At 44.6% G+C, this 21,490-nt stretch overlaps 1 long non-coding RNA gene across 2 annotated transcripts; it reads left to right on the top strand.

Moving 5' to 3' along the window:
• The first annotated feature begins 1,586 nt into the window (after positions 1-1,586).
• On the top strand, positions 1,587-7,722 carry LOC134472233 (uncharacterized). Of its 2 annotated transcripts, XR_010042127.1 has the most exons (3): positions 1,587-1,912; positions 2,176-2,341; positions 5,581-7,722. It is a non-coding gene; the product is annotated as an uncharacterized LOC134472233 (long non-coding RNA). The 2 variants fall into 2 exon arrangements; XR_010042126.1 differs by having other exon boundaries at positions 2,176-7,722.
• The last annotated feature ends 13,768 nt before the right edge of the window (positions 7,723-21,490 follow it).

The raw sequence follows: 21,490 nt of genomic DNA, 5'->3' as shown, positions 1-21,490 counted from the left end.
ATAGATGGACACAGTGATAATTTCATTTGTTAACTCATTCCACAGCCTAATGAAGATTCTGGTTTGAGTGCTAGAAACACGATGGAAAATAAAACCGAACTGGATTTGTATTCTCAATGGGTTCACTAGTTACTCAGCTAATCACTCAAATGCAAGCAAAGCCAAGGAGGAGGAGTGCAAGAAAGTGTGGGAGCCCTTCTCAGAAATGTTGCCTGGTCAGCAGCTGAGGAAAGGCCCCTCCGAAGGGAGGACTGAGTTGAGAACTGCAGGGTGGGAGAGGAAGAAGGAATGGTTTGAGAGAGAAAAGTTAGCACTGCCCTAGGGTGGGTTATTGCGCACCACATCTGGGAAATGAGGTCTGGGTGGTGCAGGCAGAGAAAGCCCGTGGACAGATGACAAGGACAAGACCAGGCTCAGGGCTGGCCCGGGCAGGTCCATGTTTAATGCAGATCTCTGTTCTACAAGCAATGAACGTATATCACAAGCACATTGCAGTGGAGATGTAATGAGATCAAATTTATTTGTGATCATGCAGGAGGGAAAAATTTATTTCTCCTTTCTTAGGGAATTTGGCTGATATATGACAGGCATGCAGGAGAATACGTTTATGTAACACGGAAACCCTTCAGAAGAAAATGACAGACAACTGTGGGAAGCCTAGAGAAAGACAAGGATGTGTTTAGCAAAGTCTGCTCTACACAGTCTCTCCCACACCAACTTCATGTCCTTGGCAAGAGTGCTACAGTCCTCTGGTGCAGGGGTGACATCCTTCATGTGGGGTTTTACTTCCTGCTTCCAGGAGAAAGAGATGAAGCTCAGAGAGTCTTTCTTACACCTGCTGCTGCTGCCCTGTGTGTGTGTGCGTGCGTGTGTGTGTGTGTGGCATATTTTGAGGTAGCACTTTGCTTATAAAACTGAAACCTAGGCACCAAGACTCCACAATATGTGACTCATACATTTGATGCGGAAGGTATCCTTGTGAAGGGAATTAGAATAAGTTACTGTAAAATATTCCTCTTTGAAATAAAAATTACTTTTGAGCCAGGGGGCAATTAAGGAACACTGAAGATTTTTCTCTACATGCTCTGCACGGTCCCTTTTCTTCCCAATTCTAAGTCTTATTCCATTAACTTCCTCCCAGACACCTACCCTCTCATCATTTCCCAGCCTCAGAAGTCCAAAATTGCTTCTTTTTCCCATCATCCCTCTAAAGACATAGTGTTTTTTGTTGACGATGCTGTGTGCATGGCATTCAAAGGTACTGTTTGAGTTTCTGTTTGTTGTGGGGTTTGGGTGAGTTGCGCATTGCCCTCATTAACAAACTTGGTCCATGGGCTGATGGTCTAGGACAAAGAGCCCTGTGCAGGGCTGTGAATAGCTGCCTGGAGACCAGTGTGACTCTGCTCCACCATGTTAGGACTACATCAGTCTCATTGTTTTCTTTTTCTAAATTAACTTAAGCTTTGGCACAAGGTGATTTGAACATACCTGACATAAAGCAAAATTATACTGTCTTCTTAAAATTTCTTTGGGATCAGACTGAATAAATCTTTGAGCACAGACACATAGAAGGAGTCATGCATGATTTTAAGCTCAGCAGCATCTAACTGTTCCACTCAGGATGACTTCTGCTGTCTCCCTCTTTATATTTTTTTTCCTGCTACCTTGATTGCAGCTTTGTGTCCTTTCTGCCCTGATTCGTTGTTAATTGGCTCTTCCTCCAGATGGTCACTGCCTAAGGGCGAGTCATAGGAAAGCTGGTCACTGTCCTCCCTGTCACCTTTGTAGACCTGTGGTAAGTCAGCTCCAGAGCTCACCCTGCACAGAGGCTGGAAATCACGTAGTGGTTCCCCTGGAGCACCTGTGAGGAATCGGCAGCTTTGCAGCAGAGAGGAGATCTAATGGATTGCAGGTTGGTGTGAAAATTATTTTCTTTGCTCTGTGTCTTTTTTGTCTCTGCTCTTTGTCTTTTTAATTCTGTGCATATGTATTGCTATGGCTGCAAAAGGTAAACAAATTTAGCCAATAGCAGAGATCCTATTGAAATATAGACAATTATTTCATGCTTCAACCAGGTGATTCAATGTGTACAACTTTTCCATTCAGTGCCATTTCCCATGCAATCTCTGTGCATTTATACAGTTTGTTTTCACAGCAACCCCACGCACTTTACAGATGCAGGGAGAGTTGAGGCATGGAAAGGCTGAGGAACTTGCTGGATGTGGAGAGCTATGACGTGGTGATACCACAAGCAGCAGTCATACAGTGAAGGCATCGCCTGGGATCTGTCTCTGACACTGTCTTCCCAGCAGACCTGCCAGTGTTAAGCCTGAGACATGTGGTGAGCTGGTTGCAATCCATTGCATGCAAAAATAAAGAGGGCTGGAAGGGGGGATGGTCGCATCCCTGATCCGAGATGGTGAAGGAGCCCTAGGGATTGGATATACACCACATTGGCATCTCCTGACTTAAAATGAGCTCTGGTTGCTTTGGCTTGGGCATGGCAGGTGTGTTAGTAAGTTCTGAATCACTGTAACAAAATACCCGAGATAATTAATTTACAAAGAGAAACTTTTTATTTTGGCTCACAATATGGGAGTTTGTTTTCACTGTGGGCCTGCAGTGAGGTAGCACATAGTGGCAGGGTGTGCACCGGAGAAAACTGTTCCCCCCATGGCCAGAAAAGCAAAACATCAGGGAGAGGTCAGAGTCCCACCCTCTCCTACAAGAACACCCCTTGTTTAGTTAAAGACACCCCATGAGGATCTACTTCTTCAGGGTTCCACCACTTCCGAGTCCTGCCACCTGGCATGACAATCCTTTAAGACACGGGGTTTGGGAGATATTAAAGTTCCAATCCCTAGCAGCTGCTATCAGCATGGAGCTGGTATCAACGGCAGAGCTACGACTTTTCCTATCAGTACTGATGAGACCCATCTCTACTGTGGTGTGGAACAGGCAGGAGGAAAATGACCATCACCACTGCCAAGAGATTAGCTTGAAAATCTATGACATGCTTCTGGAAATTCCTGGAAATGTCTAGAAGGAATTCAGGGAGGCTGCAGTGATTACAGAACATGTTTCTATGGAATTTAGAAAACACTCTGCCTCTGATCTCACTGCGGTGCTGGTGAGGCTGAATTTATTTACACTCAACCGTAAACCTAGGTTTTATAGAGCTGGAAGGTTATACAAGTTTGATCCTTCATCAGGGATCAAGAATTACAGGTGCAAAATTAGGATCAGGACCTTGGAAGAGACTCAGGCATGTGGTTTCATTTATTTCAATATATTCACCTCTGCGAAAGTTAGAAATGTTGCTGGGTGCGGTGATGCATACCTATAATCCCAGGACCAGGGAAGCTGAGGCAGAAGGATCCCCATGAGTTCAAGGCCAGCCCGGGCTACATAATGAGTGAGACTCTGTCTCAAAAATAAAACAAAACAAACAAGAAAGAAATGTCAGCAATAGTTACTCAAAGGTATCCCACATCATAGATTGCTTAACCCATTTGTTCAACTATGGGTTTTTAAAGGATCTCATTCTGAGAAAATAAATAAATAAGTAAACAAACAAATATAACATTGCATGAGTCCGATTTGCAAATGGAGTACTCTCTCCTAAAGCTCTAGCATCCTGCATAGTGTGGGAAGGAATTTAACAGCCACCCCCAATGGACTTGTGTCCCTAACATCACCTTTCAATTGAGAGTACAGACTCTACCTAAGAGCAGAGGGAAGATCAGCCTAGAGAAAACACAGTATCCGATGCTTTGATGCATAGTGCATTTAGAGACTCAAAGCAAATTCTCCAAAAGGACGACATGAAAAAGCACTAAAAAAGATGACCTTCTCCAGATGCTGTGTTCTTTATAGCTTTCATCTCTCATTGAAGAGGCCAAAGTTGAAGAAACTCTCCACTGAATATAACCTGCGGTCTACAGCCATAAGAATTCTGATTTGGCAACTGCAATCAAACAGCTACAGGCAATATGAATTGTTAGGCAATTGTAAATGTAAATGGATCTTTGATCACATGTGCATGCCACTCAAGTAAAGAAGAAACTGTAACCCTGGATTTCTGGACTTTTTTCCTATATAGTAGTTTCTCAGTCTTGCTACTAAGGCCCTCAAATTTTCAATTCATTCATATTGTGAACCAGGAGGTAACTGAAGCTAAGTTACATTTCTTCTTAGGTTCTGCTTCTGGACTCATTTCAATCCAACCTCCATTTTTGTTGCCTGAGTAATGTGATTGTTCTGTCCTTCCACTTAAATCCTTTGGCAGTGCCCCACTGGCTATGGAGTGTGGTGCGGTCTCAGTACAACCTTCAGGATTGTAGGTGGGGACCAGCCCATCCTCTGACACACATCCATGGAATTCCTGCCTGTTCTTGCTGAGTGACCTCCAGCTCCCCACCAAGGTTCTCAGATAGCCGCTGGGACCAGAATGCTCTTTCCCAGCTCCTAGCAAACCACCCCTCACTTTTTCCAGCAGCTCGTGTAACTCTTGCTAAAGCTTTTCCAGAGCAATGATCTCACGCTCATGCTAGCCCTCCTTTCTCTCTGCCGAGGACCTCTGAGCCCCTGAGCCCTATATATATCTGTGTATTTGGCAATCTCTCCCTTGTAGTACGTAACATCGTAAAAACAGAAGAGATCTAAGGCCACGCCTTATGTCACGTTCCTTTCTGCACTGTCACTGCTTATTTCGGTGCTGACTACCTACTAAACCTTCAATGAGTCCGTGAGGAATGAGTGGGAATGTAACTTTAAGATAAACTGTATCTTCCTCCAATGTCCAAAGAGCATTCCTCTGGGTATCAGCCAAATGCCACTCTAGGTAGACTAACACCCACTCCTGCCCAGCTCACCTTTCATACTGCCTTCTAGTTAAACAGTGTTCTTGTTTAAATTTTCTCTCTATCCTGATGCTCCCCACAGAATGTAAGCACTGTGAAATTGAAGAAGAGGAAGAAAAGGATGGTTTGTTATGCTCTGGTCCTAGCCCTGAGAACAATGGTTGAAAGTCTGAGTGTTTTTCTCGGGTTTTTTTGGGGTCAGGGTTGTACTGGGAATTGAACTCAGGACCTTGTGCTTGTCAGGCAGACACACATGCTGCTGAGCTATAACCTGAGCCCCATCTGAGCATCTTTACAGACTGATTCCAAGATTGTCACCCATGATAACAAGTCTGAATTAAAGTCATGTAGGAATAAGTTTGCCAGATATAGCAAATGAAGATACAAGATATTCAATTAAATTTGAAGAGCTAGTAAATAATTAATACTATTTCAGCATAAGGATGTCTCACAGGAGTTTTGTGCTATGGTTATGCTAAAAATTATTTATTGTTTATGTGGAATGCAAATTTAGCTGTGTACCTTGTATTTTATTTGGGAATTCTTAGAGGGGCTTTTTTCTGAATATCATATAAGTTCTCAGAAATTCTGAAAGTTTCTAAGCTAACAACCATGTTTATTTCACTCTGGCTCTCAGTGGGTAGGATTGTTTCATAACCTGCAAACGTATTACAGTGGAAAATAACACTATTTTTAAAAAATTTTACCAACACAAAAGCAGAGGATCAAGAAAAGGACGGGAGCACCAATCTGAGGGAATTTAGTGGCTTTCCTGATGCCAGCCACTGTTCCATGCATGTGTCATCATGAGTGATTGGCTGCAAGGTAAGAGTTGTCCTAATTTCCATGGAGAAAGGAAATTAACGGTGACAAAGCATGGGAAATGCTCAGCTGTTCAATGCTAGTTCCAAATTTGATGAGGCCCAGAAAGATGAGGCTGCAGGTGAGTTCAGCTGTGTGGAGGGCAAGGGCAGGGAACTACAGAGATGCAGGCCTGCTGGGGAATGGCCACCTCAGCCTGGTGGCTGACACATGCTTCTCCCGGAGGGGAAGAGAGCCTGCCATGCACTTCCCTGGGGGGGGGGGGCAGAGGGCATGTGAAAGTAGTAGGGAGTGGTGGGCACACATGTGTGGCATGCACATGTATGAGACACGGCAGGAAAAAATTACTCCTGGGCTGCAGTAGCGGGAGCAGGTTCTAGAAGTCTGGTTAGCTCCCCGAGCCTTCTGCTCTGAGCCTTCCAGAGACTGACTCGGAAGCAGGAGGCTGAGTTTTCTCGGAAGGATTCACTTCCAGGGTGATTCCAGTTGCTGACCACACGCAGTTCCATACAGCTGTCCCACTGAGGCCCCATTTTCCTGCAGGCTGCCGGCAGGGTGTGGGGTGTTGTTTCCAGCAGCTGCAGGCTGCCCTCCTTTCCTGGCTTATGCACCCTTTTCTTCAGCTGAGTGATTGAGCCTTTTCTGTGCTTTGGTTCTCTGCCCTCCGCTTCGGCTTCATCGCTCCTGCCTCTTCTGTGTGCTCCGTGGATACTTCGTCCCTGGTCCTGCCATCCGAGACTGTATATTTCTGTTAAGGTCCAGAAGCTTAATTCCCTCCACTGTGGGATGGAATGTACTCACAGACATCGCATCAGGGAGTAAGACCAGAGAGGCCAAAATTCAGCTTCCTGCTGTTACCTTAGGGAGAGGGAGGGAGTGGGCGAGACTGCGGGAAGTAACCTTGAATGATGCAGGAGGAAACTCATCTCTCTCCCTCTCTCCTCTCTCTCTCTCTTTCTGTCTGTCTGTCTCTCTCTCTCTGGCTTTCCCTCACCACTCACCTTTCTTGTTTCTGTTTCTCTGCAGAATTCTAACTTCATCCATGGATGCCCAGCACTTCCACTTCAGGATTCAAAGCCGGGAGCTCCAGTGGTACAATCCAGTGGCGGTTCTTACGCAGGACTCGAAACGGGTCTGGAAGAGGTCCCTTGAACACCCGTGTTCCTAGCAGTGTTACCACAATAGACGAGAGCCGGGAGCAAGATGAGTGCCCGTCGGTGGTGAGGACGTAGGCCAAAGGTGTACACATGGAGTGCCACTCAGCCTTCCTAAGGAGGGAAGCTGTGTCACACATTACAGCACTGATGAACCTTCTAGATAATATGTCACATGAAATAAGCCAGATGCAAAAGGATAAATGGTGTAAGATTCTTTGCAACCGAAACAGAAACACTAGTGCCTCTCAATCTCACTGGCTAAAGTGAAGCTACAGGTGGGCTCTGTCTGCCAGTGGCTTCCCCAGCATAAATATTACAGGGCTTTGCTCTTTTTAAATTTTTGGTACTGGGGATCAAACTCACGACCTCGTGCTTACCAGGCAGGTGCTTGTACCGCTGAGCTAAATCCCCGGTCCCTCAGTGTTTTGCTTATAGAGCAGGAGTTAACTCATTTAAGTCCCATGTGTGTGACAAATCTGTCCATGCCTTGGACTTCAGATGAGGTTCCAGAAGAATCCACTTGCTCAGCTGGCTGGCAGTGAGAATGTCCAGTGCTTTCAGGCGCCCCATCCTGTGCCACGGTGAGTCAGCCTTGTTCCATGGCCCCAGCGGGAAAACTACTACTCAATGCAAACAGTCTAAGCAGGGCACATCCTGGTCATTCGTACTGCATCGTGTTTAGGATGGGAACGTCAGTTCTCTTTTTCTTCATCTAAGTTGAGATGCTGTGAGCCTGTCCAGTTCATCTTGCATTTTTGCTTTAGTTCTTGTCTGTAACAAAATGTGAAAAATATGTATATGTAGGATGATCAAAAATACAGTGTATGTTTAAATACAAAGTTATTGTAATAAAAGACACATTGTCATTCACCCCCTTTAAACACTCACACTGCTCCCTCTGACTTCAAACACATATGCCATCACTCCAGAAAGTGTGTCTTTTACACTAATAAGTTTTTTTCATTTTGTTTTGTTTTGTTTCTTGTCTTTTTGAAACAGGGTTTCACTTCACAGTTCATTTGAGGCTGGTCTTGAAATCACTTTGTAGCCCAGGCTGACCTCAAACTCATAGTGATCCTCCTGCCTCAGTCTCCTGAGTGCTGAGGTTATAGGCATGCACCACCATGCCCAGCCACAAGTAAGTTTTTAAAAATACATTTGCTTTATTTTTATTATCTCTTGCATATTTACCCACCTATCTATCCATCCATCTATCCATCTGCTAATTTTAGGGCCAAATTATGTCACCCACACTATCATTTCATCTTATGAAATCTTAACCCCTAGCACCTTGATACTTGACTGTATTTGGACACAGAATCTTTAAAGAGATAACTAAGTTAAAATGAAATAACTAGAGTGTGTTGCACCCCAATATGACTAATGTCTTTATTGGAAGAAAAAAATCAGGGCATACAACTATGCAGAGAGAAGACCATTTGAAGACACCAGGAGAAATGGGCAAGCTGAGCCTTAGATAAAACCAACCCTGCCAGCACCTTCTAGCTCCAGAATCATGGGGAAAAATATTTCTGTGGTTTGACCCACACCTGATCTGTGGCACTTTGCCATGGACCCTCTAGTAAACTAAACCAAGCCAACTGCATCTCCCCAGAAAATGAAGGTTGATTTGACACAGAGAAAACAAGCATTTTCCTGAAGAAACCTAAAATAAATCTGTCAAGAGTTTGCTCTGGCCATACGTGTGTGCCCGTGTGCGCACACACGCGTGCACATACACACACACCTACTTTACTTTTCGGGACATGACATCTGTTCTTCTTGTTGCATGATTAGAAGTGGGGGTGATGATGTGCATGTGTGTGTGTGTGTGTGTGTGTGTTTACGCCCACGTGTGCACATGTGCATGTGCACCTGTATGTGGGTTGACATCACTCCTGAATGTGTTTAGGGGGAGAGGCTGCATTGCTAATGGCACCAAGGAGCACCTGCTCTCGGAGCATGACAGGAAGAATGAAGAGGATGCCACTTCCTGGAAGGGAAGAGTTTCCCTCAGTAGAAAGCAAAGCACAGAAACATGCTGTTCCCCCAAAATTTATGTGCTGAATGTTTAGTTACCACAGTAGTGGTATGGGGAGCTGAAGCCTTCAGGAAGCCTTGTTGTTGTTGCAAGATTGTGCTCTTACTCTTGTGGGAGTGGATTGGTTACTGCAAAAATGGGTTGTTTTAAGAGTGAGTCCAGCCCACCCTGACTTTCTTGCGTCCTTCCTTGCCCTATAATCTCTCTGTCTCCCTTTCTCTCTGTCTCACTATGGGATGCTACCTGCCACGAGGTCTTTACCTGAAGCCAATACTGGTATCATGCTCTTGGGCCCCCAGAATTGCAGGCTAAATAAACCTCTTATCTTTTTACAGCATCCAGCCACAGGTATCATGTGGTAGCAACACAAAATGAACCAAGACAGGCTCTCTTTCACTTAAACACGTATTTCTACGTGTATTTGTAGGCAGATTCATTCTACACTGCTCTTCTCACTCACTACATAGGGAGAAAGGTCGGTGGCAGGTTAGGAAGCCAGGAGGCAGTGTTCTTTGTGACACTGCTGGAAGGGGAGAGAGAGACCAGTCACTCATGAGAATTTGCACCCCATTGACCCTGAGCTGCAGGGTTACAGGGAAAGGCAACCTTGGCTGCTGTGTTTGTGAGAACCTGGATGTGGCTGTGGTTACTGCCAGAGGCAGTGGCTGCCACGCGCTGGCCTTTTAGGGATCTTTGTCCTTCTGGAGTCACTTGAGCAGTGCGAAAGCAAAACGTCTGGAGGCTTCTTTATACCTCCGATAAAAGGCTACGTACTAAATGCCATGTAAATGGCTGCTTCTCTTCCTACGCCTGGTGGTTCCTGCTCTAGCTAAGCTGGAAAGGGAACAAAAAGCTGGAGGGTTTATGTCTAAATCCACACAAACACACACACCCCACAGCTCTAATTTATTTATAAACATGCAGACATTACAGCTCATTTCTGATGAAACTTGAATCATTTTCTCATGCTTAGAACTGAAAGAAGATGAAGTTATTTTGAGGATAAACACTCTGTTTTTTTTCAGAGAAAAGTCACCTTTCTATCTGGTCAAAAAGCTAAATTATTATTAAACACTGATTGCTGGCATCTAAAGCAGCAGGGAAAAGTATCTGGATTTACTAAATGTTTAAAAATATAAATTGATTTAAAAAAAGAACTGACACAAATGGAGACCTGAAATCACCTGCCGGAACAGAACTGAATCCAGGCCAGGGAGGTCACCTTGCCAGGGCCACAGGGCGCATGTCCAGCCCCACAGGAAAACCCTTGATAAACCATGCTGGGCCCTTGTTTGGTCAACTTGGATCTGGAAAGATTCTGTGTATATAGGAGTCTGCAGCTTGCATTCTAAACACTGAGCGGCTGCTGCTGAAAAGTCACTTGAAAAAGCTGGCAGTGCAGCCGGCCTCTGTCCATGGCAAGAGCAGTAACTCTGGGGACGATGCAGTGGTGTCACCAAGGAGACCCAGGGCAGTGCTGTCATGTGGATGCCACGCATCGCTACCCAGCTGGTCACTCAGGCAACAGCCAACCAGAGAAGGCATCTCAGGGGTCTTGCGTTCTATAGGACGAGCCACAGAGTAGGATTTTTGTAGGATTCGGAAGTGGACTCCAGGCATGTTTAGAAGTCCACCTTTGCTATGCTAAATAAGAATCTCTGATACTTGTTTTTCTTTTTTTGACACAGTTGTCTGGGACTATTATTTTAGTGGGTTTTGAACACACACTTCAGTAATGATTGCCACCACTATACAGTAAATCTTCAGAGTTTATTCCATCTGCCCAATCATGTGGATGCTACTAATGAAGTCTTGTTTCCATTAGTACAGGTTTGCAGAACGTAACGTTTCTGTTCCTATGTGGAGCTGCTCCAGGTACATAGCACATCCTAACTCCTTTTCCATCCTCTTTCCTTCTCCCCTTTCCCTCCATCTCTTAATTCCCTCTCTATCCTATTATCTCCCTTTTATTTTACTCATTAAATATAATTTGGGTTTCTTGTTTAATGGAAATCATGCCATATTTAAGGGTATGTGTCTGATTTGTGTCACTTGACACTATGGTCTCCAGATGCATCCATTTTCCTACAAATGATTCAAGTGTGTCTTTCTTTATGGCAGAGTAGTACTCCACTATGTATTAACACTGCATTTTCTGTATCCTTTCATCCACTGATAGATACACAGACCACTTTTAATATTTAGCTATTATGACTTGTGCCTCTTTAAACACGGATATGCCCATATCTCTGTAATGCAAGGTCTGTAACTGACTCCCCACAGCGGGGATAAGGGAAATGATGTTTCCCAAAGGTTCTTAAACACTGAATCTTTTGGAAAATGCTGGGCAAAGAGGCCCTGAGATACAGGAGTGGGGATGCGAGAGACACCAGTCTGGGGGCTCCTAGGACCTCCTCGCTGCCGCTGCCGTTAAAGAAGCTGGAAAGGCTCCTTGGGGCCTAACCTGGGTTAGGAGCAGAGCGTGAGGCAGGGGTTCTTGTGGAGGAGGTGTGCTGAGGAGTGTGCAGGGAAGGGGAACTGGTGGGTGGAGGAAGAGATTAGCTCCTCCACAGCCTGGCCCCCGGGGGACTCTGGACGCCCCTGTCCCTCTTCTGTCTTGCCCTGAAGCTGAGCCAGTGTTTCCTGTCTCTGTGTCAGTAAGATCTGGGAGCAGGTCGCTCCTGCTCCCAGATGGGGTGACCCGGTCCTCCAGTGTACCCTTCTAGGTAAGTGGGTGGGGGCGGGGAGGCGGGGCTCGCTCCACACAGACTCAGAAATGGCTGTTTAACATTTCAGGTAACTGAAGTTGCTCATGAAATTCCTGTGTCGCCTCTTTTCTTCATTCCTCAGTGCTGATTTTAACAAGGCTGGAGATTTCTTTGGGAAACGTTAACAAAACTCCAAGGTTTTCTCTCCATTCCAGTAATTATTAAGCATGGAAAGCACTGCGATGTTCTGTGTTCTCTCTAGATTATTATTCTTTCTATCAAAAGGATTTCTTCAAAGGACACTTGACATGTCCATGTCCCTTTTTACTGTGCTGAAGTTCTATATTGAAAAGAAAAAAGGGTCGGAAAGGTGAAAAGTTAGTGTTTAAAAAGATAAAACCAGTTTTGAGGTTTTTATTTTTCCTACAAATCTGTCCCCACACACAGGAAAGAAAGAAAATCTGCCTTTCAGATATTCTTTATCACAAAGAATTTCAAGCTATATTTCAAGAAGATTTCAAATAAGTCTTTTGTTATTCTTAGTGCAAAGAAAGCCATTTGCTTCCTGGTAGAAAGACAATGTAATACATTTGCTTAATAGTTATTATTTGGCTATAAAGTCTTCACTAGAATGTGCCTGGGAGAACTATGAAGAGCTTAATTTTTTTCTCTAAAAGCCCCCAGTTCCCTTTTCTATAAATGGATCAGATGAGGAATCCTACTGAAACCACTCAATATTCCTGCAGGCCTTCGCAGGCTGGCTTAGCCAGTCTCAGCATTCTATCTATTCTGTAATCGTACGTATCTAGTCATCCTAGAAATTCATCAGGGAAAGGTCTATGGAAATTTCTAGAAGACCCTGTCAAAGGTTGTCTCTGGAAGCCTGAGCACAGAGCTAGGAATCAATAAATTCTCTGTCAGTATGAAGGCAAATGGCAGTCCTCCCGGATAGACAGTCCTGTTTGGGAAGGTAATTTTCTTTTATTCCTCATTAACCTTGTCTGAAAGAGTCACTTAAATTACAAATCTCCCCCTCATGCTGCTGCTGATGAGATAATTCTTTTAATGGTGTGTGTCCACAGGGGAGCCTGATGACTGGAGGGCCGGGGAGGGGCTGTGTGGTAGAAATCATTTTTTCATCTTTCCCTTTCCTGCGGCTCATTTATAAAGTCTAGGCTTTCATTTCTTTCAGGATTTGGCTCTATATTCAAAATTAAGCTCTTGGAATTGCAAAAGTAATACCCCTGCCCCCCAAAACAAATCCTTCTATTTTGTGACTCCAATAAGCCCAGTTTATATAAATAAAAAGCTATGGCTCCCAAGTAACTGGGTCTACTATGAATTTACAAAATCCATGCAGCAGCTCGTTTGACTGCAGGCTCCCTATCTGGAGAGCAGTGCGCAGCTGAGCCTTGGACTGAAAACCAAACTGGTTCCCATTGCGGCAGCCCGGAAGGAGGTGCAGGGAAGCACAGCCTCCTAATGGAGCCCCGGACATCACGATCTGCTTGCAGAGCTAATAGCCAGACACCAGGGCCATGGTTCAAATTTTCAGCATAGGAAAGGAAGCAAAAGCCGTCTCCCCCAGCCTCTTCCCACCCATGCACAGGGAAGACCCTGCAGCGCAGTGAGTCAAGGAATGAGCTGGCCTCAGCTCCACGGAGAAAACGAACATCTTCAGAGCCAACCGCCACTGGTTTTCTTACCCAGTCCCCCTTCTCAACTAACCAAGTCAGAGCCTATCTTCCCTCCCCCACCCCCAACTCAAAAGATGAATGGTTTCTATTTCTATCCAGTGCTGATCCTGAAAAAATAACCTACTCGTCTGCTGGGATATGGGATAAATGCCTCCTTGTGTGACTGCTTGGCTGACTTGGCATCTGTCACACGTGTCACTCCCACCTCTGAGCTCCTGCGTCTCGGTGCTGTGCTCTGCTGTGTCTCTCTAGGCACATCTGTCTCTCCTACTAGGCTGGGAGCTGCCCAAGCATGGAGACCACGCCTTAACTGGATTTTCTTTCTTCCCACAATGTTGCACAGCACTTGCATGTGACAGATGCTCCTGACTGGATTGTGGAATGGTGACAAATGTGTCCTACGCTTCAAGGAAATTAATATGGACATGCTGTGAAAAATGGATGGCAGAAGAGAAAAGCTGGCGATGAGGCTAACTGTATAAAAACTGTTAGAATAGTTCTTGATGGGTAGACACTTGCCAGAGAAGGTGGAAGGCAAGAGGTTAGAGGCAGATTCAGTAGGTTGTGTGAGCTAACGTGATGTAGACCAGCACAGGATTCCATGTCTGAGAGCCATTGTCAGATCTTGACTGTATTTATCCATCCATCCATCCATCCATCCATCTGTCCGTCCATTCATCCATCCATCCATCTCTCTATCCACCCATCCATCTGTCCATCCACCCATCCATCTGTCCACCCATGCATTCAGTGATCATATAGTGCCCTTTCTCATGCCAGCCACACTTCTAGGAACTGGACTTTTAAGAAAAAGGGAATATGAAGTCAGTAGAGGACTTGAAATTAAGAGAGAAATGGAAGTAATACATTTGACTTGTCAAGTTTGACATGTAGGCAATTAGAAATCTAGTATGAGATATTTGGTGAAAGTACAGATATTTAGATAAATATTTCGGAGTCATTATGCAAAGGTGATATTCCGAAAACTGGGGTTAATGATTCCTAAGAGAATTAATATGTTCTTGGGAAATTTTTGAAATATAAGGTTTGTGACACGGAAATACCTTAACATTTGAACAAAATAATGAGAGGTTATTACTGGAGGGGGCATAGGTTAAGGCGTATTGCTAGAGAAGCTGAGAAGATCACCAGCACTAATCACGCTCTGCTTTTCTCTACCTTTTGGGAACAGAGTGGAACACACACCCTTAATCCTCCTTGAGCTAGGTGTAATTGTGTAACTTGCTTTCTCCAGGGACAAGGCTCACTTGCAATAGGGAGCTTTAAAATAGTACAGTGAGCCAAGTCCCTCTCTCTCCGGTTGGCCCACAAAACTCATTTAGGTGGAATCCTTTGTTATGCTGGATCCTGAGGTGACAACCTGATGATGTTTTCTGGCCATGGTGCATGTTTGAAAAATAAATCACTATTGAGTGAAACCACTGATCTTCAAGGGTTGTCTGTTAACCACCATAGCATAATCCAGACTCTTCTGATTGAGGCACAGGCTAAGCTGCTGTTGCAAATGTGATCTGCACGGGGTTGCTCAGGGTCCCTGGTTCCCTCGATTTTACAAAATTCCCATCCCCATAATACATTTTTCCTGCACATAGATGCTTCACTAGTTCCATATCTGTATTCCAATTCTGGGGAAAGGGTAAAGGAGAGAGAAAGTCAATCAATGCTCTGCTTTGATTTTATGTCCTTTTATGGACATAAAGTTGTGTATGTCACTGCTCCTCACACCCCATTCATGACAACTGGGTCACAGAATCACACTCAGCAGGATAGGAGGCTGAGAAATACAGCACCAGCTGGGCAGTCAAAGGTCCTACCAAATCTGCATCAGAATGAGGTGTGTTCTGTCAAGTAAGAGAAGGAGAAAGGAAAAATAAACAATAAAACAATTTACAGGATGCATAGTGTGTCCAGGGGCTGAAGTAAGAGAGGAAAGCTGGAGAACAGAGTGAGAATGGAGAGAGCTCAGGAGGAAGCCGTAAAGAAGGAGAGCCATGGCCACAGAGAGCTCACAACACTAATCCAGCGTAATGGAAAGCCACGGGATAGCTGGGGCCGCAGAGTAACCTGGCCAGATTCCCAGCTAGCGGAATCTCTGCTGCAGGAAGGAGGATAGATGGAAGGTTGTTAGGTAACTTCTGCAGAAGCCAGTTAAGAGCCAGTGATCTCTTAAACTGTGTAGATAGGAAGGTGAAGATGGATCCACAATTAGACAAGAAGGAAGAATCCAGAAGACTGAAGGGTGGATTATCATACAAAGGCTCCTTTTTATAAGCATTTATTTTTGCAAATAATTTATAAGCAAATGAGTTTTGTGGGCCAACCGGAGAGAGAGGGACTTGGCTCCCAATTTTAAAGCTCCCATTTGCAAGTCAGCCTTGTCCTTGGAGAAAGCAAGTTACACAGTTACACCTAGCTCAAGGAGGATTAAGGGTGTGTGTTCCACTCTGTTCCCAATAGGTAGAGAAAAGCAGTATTGGAATTCAAAACGTGTGCTTCATGTAAGCCAATCAGTCTGATGGTAGGAATCTATTTTAAGAAAAAGCTGCAACAACAAAAATAAATGCTTATACAGGATTGCTTGTTGCAGCTCACTCTTTATGGAAGTTCCAAACAGTTAAATACCCTGCAGCTGACTGCTCAGAGCTTCCATAGGAGGGAAACTTATGATGGGGGAGGAAGCCGAAGTTCCTGGTTCTGATGTCCCGGGGTGGGGCGGGGAGAAGCCCAGATTCACTCCCAGGAGAAACAGCCCTTGCCTAGTTGAGGGGAAACTTTCCCTGGAAAAGCCGCCCAGGATCTGCTCTGGCCCGGAGGAAGAGCCCTCTTCCCAGGCCTTAGGAATCTGGGACCACTCATAGTCTCTTTCCTGTGCTAGACTCTGCAGGTGTTGCCATGGTCTTTCCAGTGCCGCAGGATGCAGCACCTTCTCCATGTCGTGGAGGTGGTTACACAGGCTGAGGGGCCACAGCCCACAGGACCTGGGCATAGCCAGAGACTGTAAGGCCAGCGGCAGAGGAAGAAGGGTCACACTCTTCAGTTTTGTTCACAGAGCCCCTGGAACTGCTGAGCCTCTGGGACATCAGAGGCTGAGTACTTCCCAGATCACCGAGGACCTCTCCTATGGAGAAAAAGAAAAGGTGGAGAAAAGTTGTTTCAGCAGAGTACAGGGTTTGGAGTGCTGAATGTTGGGACCAAGGTCACAGCTTTCATCTTCCCCTGCCTCCCTGTAGGATTCAGTCATTAATTGGTGATGTGAAAAATTTACGATGTGAGGGAAACACAGGGGCTGTGAGAAGTGGGAGAGTTAAAAGCCTCTCCAGATTTTTGGCTTTATGATTGAGATGGATAGTTCTGTCATTATTCTGGAGGGAAAACTGGTAGAAGAACAGATTTACTGGGAAAGAGAGAAGAACTATTTTTGAGTCTAATGTGTTTAATGTCATGGAAGATATCCAAATGGAGCTCTCTAGTCATCAGTAACATAACCCTGGGCCTGGCTTCAAGAAAAAGATGTCGGTCAGATACACAAAATTATATGGTTTCAACTTAGACTCAAGGAAGTAGGGGATATGGCCCAAGGAGAATGGTTAAGAAGAGAAAAATTCTAAAGAATATCAATAAGCAAGGAAAGGGAAGAGAAGGTGGACCTTATCATTAAAATTGAGAAGAAATGTAGACGATACCAACAACCAGGAGAAATATAACTTTATGAATTGTGAAGGAGGCAAGAATTTCTAGGAGAGAATGTGCAGAAGTATAAAATCTTGCTGAGAAGTAAAGCAAAATAAATGCAAAAATCAGACGAGATAAAATATGACCTGTGCAGTAAAAGGTGGAACACAAATCAAACTACAAGTCAGTCTGTGGACCCTCATGTTATGACAGGCCTGGCATACCAACAACAACGTGGGTTACTTCTGGAATCTTATGGCCAAAGTTTTGAGTTACAACTCTAATGCTGGCCACTTGTGTGAGTGTAAAAAAAATTCACAATGCCAGGAAAGCACATAAAAGCATATGTAAACATCAGTCTGAGCCCAGATGTGTACATTTGTGGACATGATTTCAGTTAGTGCTTTAGATAATCACCATGATAAGTGCTATCAAAATGTCCCCCAAAATGCTAGAAAAGAAGCTAAGGAAGGAAGGAAAGGGAAAGAAAGAAATCACAAGAAGAAGAAGGAGAAGGAGGAAGAGGAGGAGGAAGAAGAAGAAGGACACTGTTCAGAATTGTGAGAGTGGTGACCTGACTTGCTAATGTGTACCGCATGTCAAAATCTGCCATTGAAAACCTTACGGAGAAAAGATTTGTATGAGGAAGCTAGAGTTGCTGAAAGTGGGAAAGATGTGTAGAGGAGCCTAAGCCTTCAGCTGACCCTGTGGTTGATGACACTGTCACTATAGCAGAGTCCCTAGTCTTGCAGGTAGACAGTGGCGATGCTGAACTGGTGGAGGAACATGCAGAGGACTCCTCTACAGAGGAACTTCAGCAATTTCTGCGGGAGCAACAGAGAATAGCAGCTTTTAAGGGCATTAAGTTGCGGATGTCACTGCTCCTCACACCCCATTCATGACAACTGGGTCACAGAATCACACTCAGCAGCATGGAAGGCTGAGAAATACAGTACCAGCTGGGCAGTCAAAGGTCCTACTAAATCTGCATCACAATGAGGTGTGTTCTGTCAAGTAAGAGAAGGAGAAAAGAAAAATGGACACTAAAACAATTTACAGTGCCTGCCACAGGATGCATGGTGCGTCCAAAGAGCTGAAGTAGGAGGGGAAGTGTCAGTGCAGCAAAGTTCTTCTGAAATAAAGGAAATCCTGAAAAAATGGACAGAGCTACAAACATTTGTAGAAAAGACCCACCCAGACAGAGAAAAAGCCAATCACTGCAATCACTTGCTTAATGACAATGTCATGTCTGGCATGTCGTACTACAGGACAATGTTAAGGAAAAGACAGAAACGGACAACCTTAGACCAGTTTTTAGTTCTGAAAAGGTTGAGACCTGGTAGGCCAAAAGCAGGTCCTAGTGGGCTACAGACTCTCCAAGGACAGAAAGGACACAGGAGAGCCGGATTCCTGATGTTTTTATGAAAAAGGACTCTCCTCCAAACAGTAACCACCTTCCAGTCATCCTCCCTTCCTGCGAGCCAAAGATGTCAACTTGAATGGTGAGAAAAGCATGAAATTATTGTTACTGGCAAACTAAGCCAGTGACACTCGATGAATACACTAGGAAAATTATTGGTGTTTCTGGTAAATTACACACATTATACAACCTTTTTCTATTATGAAAAGGCTAGTGAATGGGGGACTTTGGGAGGTTCAGAATGCACTATGAATATTTCCATTATTTCTTATGGTAAAAATCATCTTAACTTACAACCAGCTTGAGTTAAACCAGCCCTCGCGAACAAATTGAATTCGTAAGTCAAGGGCCCATCGCATTTCATTAGAAAAATATGGTAGGGCACCTGTCTCCCAATTTGAGAAACTTCACAAACATGAGACAATCATCAAAAATCAGGAAGTAAGTACCTTGACTGATACAATGTCCACTGTGATGGATTTGGCCAACAGTGACCAGTCCCCTCCTCCCACCACTAATGAAAAAGCCCCAACACAGGGACAGAAGGACCTGTGCCACATTGCAAGAGCCTAACCACAAGAACAAGGAAATACCCCCTGTCATGGAGAGCCCTGCTGCCAACCTCCTCCAGAGAAAGACACATCACATAGAAAGTGCAAGAGCCTCCCACAGCTCTCCGTCTACAACCAAAACAATACCTATCCACCCCTTAACTGTCCATGAAAACCCTGCTCAGCCCTGCCCTGGGCACCTTGCCCTGTCTGCTGGGTGAAGGGCCACCTCTGTTTCCTTTGATTAAAACCCCTCGTGTTGACCTTACAGTGTGTGTACTGGTTCTTGGTGTGGGATCCGGTCACTTTATCACATTGTTGGGAGAATTTTTCTTTGGTTTAAATATCTATTTTCACCTCTAAAGAAATCTTAAAGTGCTAACTTTATGTAAAGCAAACACATTCAAATAATTTCCTATTAAACAAATTTTCATAGGACTAAACAAGGAACTAACAGTAAAGTGACAGACATGGACAGAAAACTGATGAGCTACAGCGGGACAGAGCAAGACGATGCGGTTATGCCAGCTGTGTGCTTTCTCTTTTCAAGTGAACACATCAGCTAACAGATTCGGGTCTGCTGGTTTTACTCCACTAACCCCAGGTTTTGGGCTTCACTAACAATTTGTACATCGACAAGCACACAGAAGTCCTAAGGAAAAAGTGTCATTGGGGTTGTGTAATGAGTATAATCCACCAGAAACACCAACTGTCATCAACATAGGATGCTAATTAAAGCGATCTTAAAAAGAAGTCTAATGCTATGAATGAATATAAAATGGAGTCGCTCTTATAAACTAGAAAGAGTCCTTGCAGAACTTTAATTACTCCTGGTTTTAGCAGCTCTTCTGGGGAAGTACGCATTAACTAAATGGCCATGGAGGTATTTGCTGTGATCTTTTCCTTTCTAAAAGAAGGATCATAGAAGAGCTGAATAAAATCTTCCTCTGCCACTCTGGCTTCCCAGGCTCCCTTTACATTTTTTTGTACCAGTTTCTTGGGGAATTCACAGTCCAGAATCATCACTACCCTCCAACGTGCTGTCACTTAGGTCACTTCCATCGTGACTGGATACCTTTGTCTTCATCAACTTCCTGAGTCTTATTTACTGTCCGGCTAACAAGAGTGGAAGCCAGGGTGGTTCCAGACTCCTCCTTCTGCTGGTGGGGAGAAAAGTGATGGTGAAGCTGGTTCTTCAGCTTCAGCTGGCATCTTTCCTGGGGGATCTGCTCCTGCACTCTCATCACAAGGCTAGTGTGAAGGCTAGTCTGATGTTCACCATCTGAAGTTGCAGCCGCTGGCGTGCTCAGCTGCAAAGCTGAAACACGGCTAGATTCCTTGGGGGCGGCTCTGTCAGCTTCCCTCTTCCCTGCCTCTTCTGCTCCCTCTTTCTGCAGCGGCCTTCTGCAGTTCCTTGACCTCCAGAGAGTAAGTTTTGGTCTTCGGACTCCTCCTCCTCCCTTGGCCGTGGTGATGATGGTGCTAAGGGTCTGTATTCTCCTTCAGCACTGACTTCTTTCACAGGCACTGAGCCAACTTCAGTAAGGACTTGCTCCTTGTGTGCTGTTAGGTGACATTAAAGATGCTGGGCTTCTACTATCTTTTTGAGGACACACTTTGGAGATTGGCTCGATGAAAAGGGGAAGCTGTAATGGAGGAGGGAGCTCCATGTGAGCAGACCCTTCTGCACAGGCTCCCTCTGAGCAGGCTCTGTGAGAGGACGCAGCTCTGACCAATGCCCAGGAGGAGCCTCGGTTTTATTTTCCATGTTCTGATCCTACAAAGCCTGATTAGAATCACCCATAAATCTTTGCTTATATATTCTAGGGCTTCATCAACCTATTCACATAAACTTTTCTAAACACCTCTAAAAAGCTAGTTCCCAAGGCTTCTAAATTATGTATTTATGTGTGGTCAAAGCAACAGCACCACTTCAGGTGCCAGTTTTCTGCAATGGTCAGCTTTTCTGTTGCTAGTATACAGTACCTGATGCAACTTAAAGGATGCTTAATTTAGCTCACAGTTTCCGGAGATTCAGTACATGGTTAACAGACACCAAGGCAGGGCGATCATGATGGAACACTGTGGGGGAACAAAACTGTTTAGTTTGTGAAGGTTTGAAGCTGAACAGAGGAGCAGCAACAGAGAGGGAGGGACAAGGGACAAGATACACTACCCGAGGTCATGTCTCCATGGCACTCCCATGTACACACAGAGACACCACTCCCCTGCGTGACTCCAAAGTTAATTAAGTTGATACAGTGAAGCTCAACTGCCATATACATAGTATATCAGAAATTTTGGAATGCTGCTAAGGCAATAATTAGGGGAAATTTTATAGCACTAAATGTCAACATAGGAAAGAAGAGTCAAAACCATGACTTCAACATTCATCTTAAGAAACAAGTAAAGCAAAAAACAACAGAAACCTAAAGAAGAAATATTTGCAGAGTAAGGATCAATGAATTGAAAGAAGATTACATGGACAATGAATGCAACCTAAAGCTGGCATGCTGAAAAGGTTAATGTGATTGATCTA

This window comes from Cavia porcellus, unplaced genomic scaffold (assembly GCF_034190915.1).
Source record: "Cavia porcellus strain 051 isolate PalLab524CR breed Dunkin Hartley unplaced genomic scaffold, mCavPor4.1 scaffold_22, whole genome shotgun sequence".
NCBI lineage: Eukaryota > Metazoa > Chordata > Mammalia > Rodentia > Caviidae > Cavia > Cavia porcellus.
The sequence above is the reverse complement of the archived record's forward strand: the minus strand, read 5'-3'. Positions and strand labels throughout refer to the sequence as shown.